The sequence below is a fragment of the Mastomys coucha genome, unplaced genomic scaffold, assembly GCF_008632895.1.
Source record: "Mastomys coucha isolate ucsf_1 unplaced genomic scaffold, UCSF_Mcou_1 pScaffold20, whole genome shotgun sequence".
In the NCBI taxonomy this organism is placed as follows: domain Eukaryota; kingdom Metazoa; phylum Chordata; class Mammalia; order Rodentia; family Muridae; genus Mastomys; species Mastomys coucha.
Genome location: NW_022196903.1, coordinates 113,217,324 through 113,225,702, shown reverse-complemented (window position 1 = coordinate 113,225,702; position 8,379 = coordinate 113,217,324). Strand labels below are relative to the sequence as shown.

General features: G+C 40.0%; 1 non-coding gene across 1 annotated transcript; it reads left to right on the top strand.

Annotated features, from left to right (window-relative positions):
* Positions 1 to 3,905: 3,905 nt before the first annotated feature.
* Positions 3,906 to 4,012, top strand: LOC116100053. The gene has a single exon (XR_004122421.1). It is a non-coding gene; the product is annotated as a U6 spliceosomal RNA (small nuclear RNA).
* The last annotated feature ends 4,367 nt before the right edge of the window (positions 4,013 to 8,379 follow it).

The following is an 8,379-nucleotide window of genomic DNA, read 5'->3' as shown; positions in this document are numbered from 1 at the left end:
AAAAAAAAAAAAGGTTGGGGTTCACCAGCAGGGTTACACACAAAATAAGTGAATGTAATAATAATAATAATAATAATAATAATAATAATAATATAAATGTTTAGGTAGAAGCATAGGTCACTGACACAAAGGGCAACCTCCAGGCTGGACGGTAAGATGAAAGAAGGGCCCTTTCAACACAGAGTCTGTCATTCCAAGGGTATATTACAAGGACAATTCAGAACAAACAAAAAATACTTGTCACCTGTAGGTGCCATGTGTATGTGGTTTGTGGACTTTGTATTTTCTTGAACTGACTTCTTAGAATGAAAATTGGCATGGCAAATGTTTCACATAAAGATTCTGCATTGTAAATTTGCACACCGAGTGTTGATCTCACTTGGCATTTCCACCAACAGATTTCACTTCTCTCCTCAGCGATTCTGACACTGACTACAACTATTTTTCCCATGAGTGAAAGCCGCTATTCCACCGTCATTTTCTTTTTTAAGATTTATTTATTACTATATGTAAGTACACTGTAGCTGTCTTCAGACACTTCAGAAGGGGGTGTCAGATCTCGGATGGTTGTGAGCCACCATGTGGTTGCTGGGATTTGAACTCAGGACCTTCGGAAGAGTAGTCAGTGCTCTTAACTGCTGAGTCATCTCTCTAGCCCCCTCCCTCCCCTTCATTTTCATTTATAATTCTCTTATTAGTCCTAAAGTCAAATGCTTTGTCATAGGCATCTGTATAATGGATTTTAGCTGGGTGCCAACTATTTTGTGTGTCAAAAAATATTTTAAAATTTAAGTCATCTGTCTTTAATTTTTTATCCTTTTCTGAGATAACTTTAAAATTAAAAAGAACAATAACAAACAAAACAACAACAATGACAACAACAAAAAGCATTTTGATTCAGAAGTGGTAGTACACATCTTTAATGCTGGTGCTTGGGAGTCAGAGGCTGGCAGATCTCTGAGTTCAAGGCCAGCCTGGTCTACGGAGTAAGTTCCAGGAAAGCCAGAGCCACACAGAGAAACCCTATCTCGAAAAACAAATAAATAAAAATACAAAACAAACAAATAAACAAGCAAAAGAACAAGAGAAAAAAAGTATTTTGTGTTTGGGTATTTTGCCTGCCTGTGTGTCCGTCTGTGTACCACGTGATGCCTGTTGGCCACGAAGGCCAGAAGAGGGCATCAGACACAGATGATTGTGAGCTGCCGCGTGGATGCTGGGAATCAATCGAGGTCCTGACTTCTCAGCTCTTTCTCCAGCCTGACATGGATTTTGAAGCCATTGCACCAAGTCAGTCCGTTATGCTTTATGATTCCTACCTGTCAGCATGGTATAGGCTCTGCAAGCTTGTCAGCTAACCACACCTGTCGCTTTACACAGTTTCAGATTCTTTAAGCCGTACGTAAAAAATCAGCCCATGTCATGGAAATCTTTTCCAGATTAATTCACTTCTGCTGCTTGCGCGGCTCCCAGGACTACCGGCAGCATTTCAAAACATGCTTTCTCCCAAAAGGCTAATTACAAGACCGTGCATGTGCTGTTTGCCAGTGACTTGGTTTGTAACCAGGTTATTCTAGTTGAGAAGAGTTTCTGATGATGAATTTAAGAAAATCATTGAATAATAGTAAGGTAAATAATAGCACACTCCATTCTCATGAAGGAGATTTAAAAATGCCTTTACTAAGTCCAGTGTAGTAGTCCACAATTGTCATGCGGATATTTGGAAGACTGGGGCAGAAGGAGTGTTGCAAATTAGAGGCCAGCCAGGACTACATAGTAACTTCCAGGCCAGCCTAGGATACATAAGATGTTAGTTAGCTCAAGCCAAGCAGGAGTAGTGCACGCCTTTAATCCCAGCACTTGGGAGGCAGAAGCAGATAGATTTCTGAGTTCAAGGCCAGCCTGGTCTACAGAGTGAGTTCCAGGACAGCCAGGCTACACAGAGAAACCCTGTCTTGAAAAACCAAAAAGAAAAAGATAAAAGATGTTAGCTCAAAAAAAAAATTGCAAGTATTTCATGCAATATATTTATACTGAAGACTGCTCTTTTAATTTTTAATTAAAATTGAACTAGGCATCCAATATTTTATCTGCTATGTGACAAGTGCTACCATATAGATAATAAAAGTATGGATTGTCTTATTTCTTGCAAAGTTTCTCAAAGTTACAGATACTTGTAAAATCTCAATCAATGAGGAAAAGTGATTATGATTTTGTTTTTGGAATCATCTCACTTTTGAAAGAAAGACCACTAGATGTCTAATCCAGGACTATTAAACCAATGTAATTCATGTTAACAATTGTTTCCTGGATGGCTTGTCCATACAAACAAAGAAATATTTATCTGTGATTCCCAGTGTAGACCTGTGCCCACTTTAGTTGGTGCCCATGTTGGCCTAAGTGTTTATGTTTGAATACCATTCCTAGCTGTGGGAAAATAAGAAAGGGTATGTCGTGAGAGCCTCCCCACTCCAGGAGTTCAAAACCCGAGAGAGAAATCAGATACTTAATTTTACTTTATTTCATGCTGCTTTGTCTAATTAATTATTTAATAGTGCTGAGGATTGGATTTAGAGCCTGCTATAAGCTAACATATGCTCTACTGAGCTCCATCCTTCTGAAAAAGGAGCAAAGTGAAAAAGTTTTTAGCTATATAACAAACTCTAAGTGATATATATGTGTGTACATATATGCATATATACATATGCACATAAACATATACATATACATATACATATACATATGTGCAGTTAGCCATGGAGGGAGCTTCTGGTAGGGAGGGGATATGATTTGGGATTTCTGTTTTGTCAAGCTCTGAGAAAGCCTTCTGAGCTTCTCTTTTTTTTTTTTTTAACTGTTTTTTTTTAAATTTCTTTATTATTATATAGACATACCAGAAGAGAGAGTCAGATCTCATTACAGATGGTTGTGAGCCACCAGGTGGTTGCTGGGATTTGAACTCAGGACCTTTGGAAGAGCAGTCAGTGCTCTTACGCACTGAGCCATCTCACCAGCCCCTTGAGCTTCTCTTTTAAGGACTTGAAACTGCAGGTGCTTTAGGCCCTTGTGGAATTAAATCAAGATGGGTAGCACTTGTGCTTGTGGAATCCAAGAAGAACTTCCCTGCTGTCTGCAAAGAGAACTGATTTTTCCACCACCAACTATCCAAATTGTCCTCCCTTCTGGGTCATCTAGGCCTTGTTCTGCCCACACTACTGCAGCGAAATTGCTGATTAAAAACTTATCCACCCCTTTCTACATCTCTACTCCTAGATGGCAGCCTCTCTCCTTCTTCCCAGTATTGCTTTCTAGAAATCAACACACCAAAATGTTTCCTTGATTTTTGAGCTTAGACCATGACTAATAGCCGAACAGCAGTTTGTACCGAAGCATTCTCGAGGCTGTAACGCTGCCTGGCATTGAGTTCCTCTCCAGGAATGATTTAGCAAAGGAGTCAAGAGGTTATACACGTCTCTGTCAGCAGCCAGCATCCAAGCAGTCCAGGATATAAAGGTGGATACTTGGCTTCGGTCAGGGTACAGAAGCTCAGCACATGCTGCTGTTACAACAGCATGGCAGGTGACTATCCTCTGATAGTTCTGCCTGCCATATTCCCCATGGTGGTAATAGTCATTCTGAACTCCCATTAAAACCCTAGGAACAGCCAGGCAGTAGCTGGGCATACCTTTAATCCCAGCACTTGGGAGGCAGAGGCAGGCGGATTTCTGAGTTCAAGGCCAGCCTGGTCTACAGAGTGACTGCCAGGGCTTCAACAGAGAAACCCTGTCTCGAAAAACAAAACAAAACAAAACAAAACAAAAAAACAGAAAAAAAAAGACTCTAGGAACTAGCTACTTGGCTTTAATCCCCAATACTTGTGAGGAAGAGGCAGGAAGATTTCTGTGGTGCTCGCTTCGGCAGCACATATACTAAAATTGGAACGATACAGAGAAGATTAGCATGGCCCCTGCACAAGGATGACACGCAAATTCGTGAAGCGTTCCATATTTTTAAAAAAAAAAAAAAAAAAAAAAAGATTTTTGTGAGTTCAATGCCAGCCTTGTCTACAGAGCCAGTTCTAGGACAGCTAGTGCTACATAATAGACCCTATCTGGAAAAAACAAAACAAAACAAAAAAAAAACAACCCACAAACAAACAGTTCTCAAAGTCAAAACAAAGCCAACCAAACAAAAGCCTAGGAACCAATCGGCCTTGCATGTACATCAACTTACATGCAAGGCCTCTTTCTGGGGAAGCTTACCTAAGATGTGCGTTGTTGAAATATCTCTTAAGTAACCATTCAGATTTCTTAGGACAAATTTCAAGGTTTGTCGAGGTTAGCTTTTTCTACTGCTTAGGAGAAATGATGACTTGCTTGCCCACTTTTCAGAGAGATGTGCAAACCTTCCAGAGGCAGGAGAATGGGTGGTTTCTGGAATGAGAGTGGAAACTTCCTGCATTGGTTGCATTAAGTCGGGTGAGCAGACTGGCAGGTGCCTGCAATTAATCTTCCTTTTCTTCCGTGAAATGCAGACCCTGGGAGATCTGCAGATTTTTAAATGCCCTGGAGCTGGCCCACGCCTGACAAACAAAGTAGTCCCCATCACAATGAAGGGGTCCTATGTACCAATTTCACCCTCTGCAAGGAGTAACCACTTCCTCTTTCCTCCTTCCTCTGTGCTTCTCAGTTATCCTCCGAACAAGATACTCCTGCAAGACTGAAGAAAGCTGCTCTTAGGAAACTTGGGAGTGGACTTGACACCTCTGATTCATAATAACTTAACGCTGTGGAATTTGACTAATATCTCTCAGCTGTCATTCATTCATCTCTCCTCATGGCTTTGTCTGTTAACTCAGCTTACTTGCAAAATAAGAACAAGGGAAATTCCCACTCCTAGTCGGGTGGAGGTTCCTCTATGCACCATGCACCATCCCGTATATCACATTTGCTTCTTAAATTTCACAATAACCAAAGGTATATAACACCTGCTTTTTTTTCTTCCTGAACACTCAGAACACCAGAGTTCAATCAAAGAGTTATGTAATTTGTTTATTTAATTTGTATGTGTGTCTTCTTGCTGTACTAGGGATCTGACACAGGCAGGCCATATGCACGCCAGCGTTCATTCTGCTACTGAGTTACATTCCCAACCCATCATTTAGTTCTTTGAGATGTGTAATGTCCTCTTCTACGGTAGGTAAATCAGCTTAGTGTACTTGGGCATGTGAAGCAGTGTCTTTGGTTAATTCTAGTGTTGCCAGTGTTTGTATTGGTGGAATTTTGTCTTAGTAATGACCAGATTGGTTTTATTCCTAAATGCTTTACAGTCTTAGCTACCCTAACGCTGTTGTGTAGGTTAGAAGGACTTTCTGAAATTGGCATGGTCTATGAACAACTACTCGACAGCATTGTTGTTTCATTGATTAATTGATCCACTAATTAATTAAAGAGGATCTTTGGTGCCTGCAATGTACAGAAAGCATCACTGGAGGATGCTGGGGCACAAACTGAGGGCAAATTAGTTAGCTGAGTCTGAACTGAGGCTCCTGTCTTAGACAACACATTTGTTTTATTTTGCTTCACTGTATGTGTATGGATATTTTGCCTGCAAACCACTTGCATACTTGGTGCTCATGGACGTCAGAAGAGGGTATCAGGTCCCCTGGAGCTGGAGTTACATACAGTTGTGAGCCACCATGTGAATGCTGGGAATCAAACTAGGGTCGATTAGAAGAGAAATCAATGCTCTCAACCTCTGAGCCATCTCTCTCTGTTAATCTCTTTACTCCTTAGGGTTTTGCTTATAAAGTGAAGATTAAAAAGCTTACTTCCTGGGAAGTACTTGTGAAGTTCAGATGGGCCTGTCTGTGTAAAGACCTTGACACATCAGTAACTGCTTGATCAATGGTAGACATGTTGTTTTACAGAACCAAGTGACTGAAGAATATAGCATATGTGCATAAGTAAAACCAATACATTTTAGAAGGTGACCTATGACACAGAGGTAAAAATAATGGGTAATGAAATTTGAGGGGTTTCATGAATGACATCCATACTTGAGGTTGGCATCCATACTATCCAGCGTTAAACCTGTACATAGTGAGCTTTTGTAAACCAGTAAACACAACCAAAGTTTAAAATAAGACCAACGACAGAAATGAAACAAAGATTATTCACAGGCAAGTCAAAGGAACAGGGTAAAGGAAGGAAAGAAAAATAAAAGGGAAAGAGGCTTGCCATGAGCCACATCCAGGAAACAACCAGGAACTGTGCCATACTCTAGATCAGGTATGTGTCCAGTTCACTTCAGCCACGGTCTACCTTAAAGCTATCACAGACTTTTATTGCCTGTAAGTTATCAATGGCAAGAGATTGTGTCATCATAAGATATGTGTGGATGGGTAGGAGGGAGAAGCACGCATGAATCAACTGAACAAGAATGGGAGGGAATACGGTGAGAAAGAAAAACAGATTTGCACCCTTTTTTAAAATTTTTTTTTAAATTTTTCTTTTTTTTTTAAGATTTATTATTTTATTTATTTTATGTGTATGAGTACACTGTAGCTGTACAGATGGCCGTGAGCTATCATGTGTGTGACTGCTGGGAATTGAGCTCAGGACCTCTGCTGGCCCTCCTCGCTCCGGTGTAATTCACTGTAGCTGTCTTCAGACACATCAGAAGAGGGTGATCTCATTATGGGTGGTTGTGGGTTGCTGGGATCCGAACTCGTGACCTTCAGAAGAGCAGTCAGTGCTCTTACCCGCTGAGCCATCTCGCCAGCCCCCATTTTTTAAATTTTTCGAGACAGGGTTTCTCTGTGTAGCCCTGGCTGTCCTGGAACCCACTCTGTAGACTAGGCTGGCCTTGAACTCAAAATCTGCCTGCCTCTGCCTCCCAAGTGCTGGGATTAAAGGCGTGTGCCACTACCACCCCGCCAGATTTGCACTCTTGGCTACCTAAATGCCATTCATGTATACTAAGCTCTTCCACACACTTCTACTTAGTCACTTGCTGTTTGTGTGTGGATAGGAGAGAACTTGATAACTGAAACTCCAGAGAAAGGGAAAATACTATCAGGAATTGTAGTCAGGAATAACAGGGAAATTATTATGGATTTGGGTAAGTAAGCATTATAAAGAGAAACAAGCAAATTAGTGTAGTAAATATCCATGCTATAGTTTAATCTTTAAGTCTAACTGTTGTACAAAGCGATTATACTCAAAATTATATCTGTTTTCATAGTAAGGCTAAGTAGGAAAAGTTGTCATGTGGATAAGTGTGGTTTTAAAGTCAATGATTATTAGGTTATTTACAATGGCTAGGTATTCCTGCTTGAAATGACATGTTAACAGGTCATGGCTATATTATATATATTAAGAAAATTGTGCCCATTGTCATGTGACCAAAGTTTCAGAGCTTAGTAAACAAGAATAAGCAACAATGATAAAAGTGTTTCATAACCACCCATATAGAAATATTTTAATTTCTTTTTATAGAAACAAAAAATAAACATTGTGCTTTACTGGCTTTTTAAAAATCCACCACTGTATAATTAAGTGTCTTTATGTTATAAACAAAGTCTTCTCTGGTAAAGCAACAATTGAGAAAGTTATAATCAACAGCATCAAGAAGTACAAGGAAAATGCACTTCACAGTTATTTCTTCACTTGCTGACATTAGATTTATGATTGTAGATAAACCACTAATTAAATGTGCTAAAACAGACTTACTATTAATATAGTGAACTAGTGGTTTTCTCTTTCTTTCTTTTTTGTTTTCTTGTTTTTTGTTTTGTTTTGTTTTGTTTTTCCAAGACAAGGTTTCTCTGTATAGCCCTGGCTCTCCTGGAACTCACTCTGTAGACCAGGCTGGCCTCGACCTCAGAAATCCGCCTGCCTCTGAGTGCTGGGATTAAAGGTGTGTGCCACCACTGCCCGGCTAACTAATGATTTTCTAAAACAGTAGAGCACTCATATTTTAGTATTCTCTCTGCCCTTTCTGTACTTGTATTTCAAAATGTTCACAACCTGCCTTCTTTATGAAGTCTAACAGCCATAGGGTTCAAACAAACTCTAAAACTTATATGGTAGCTTTCGGCAAGAAAATAAAAAAAAAAAAAAGGAAAAGTGCTGACTTATTTTTAAACGTTTCTGATATTAATTTAATATTAATATTAATTGTATAGGAAGACTTCTCTACGCGGAGTTTATCTAGATACATTGAGTCAACGAATCTTCTGTCTAGCCGCTTCTAAATCTCAGCTCCTCTCACAGGGTCTTGGACTAAGAAAACGCGCTTCAGAGCTCGCTCTGGTTCAGGGCTGAGACTGCAGCGAATCCACGCTCGGGTGCGGTTGCGTACGTTTAAGCGCTTCCC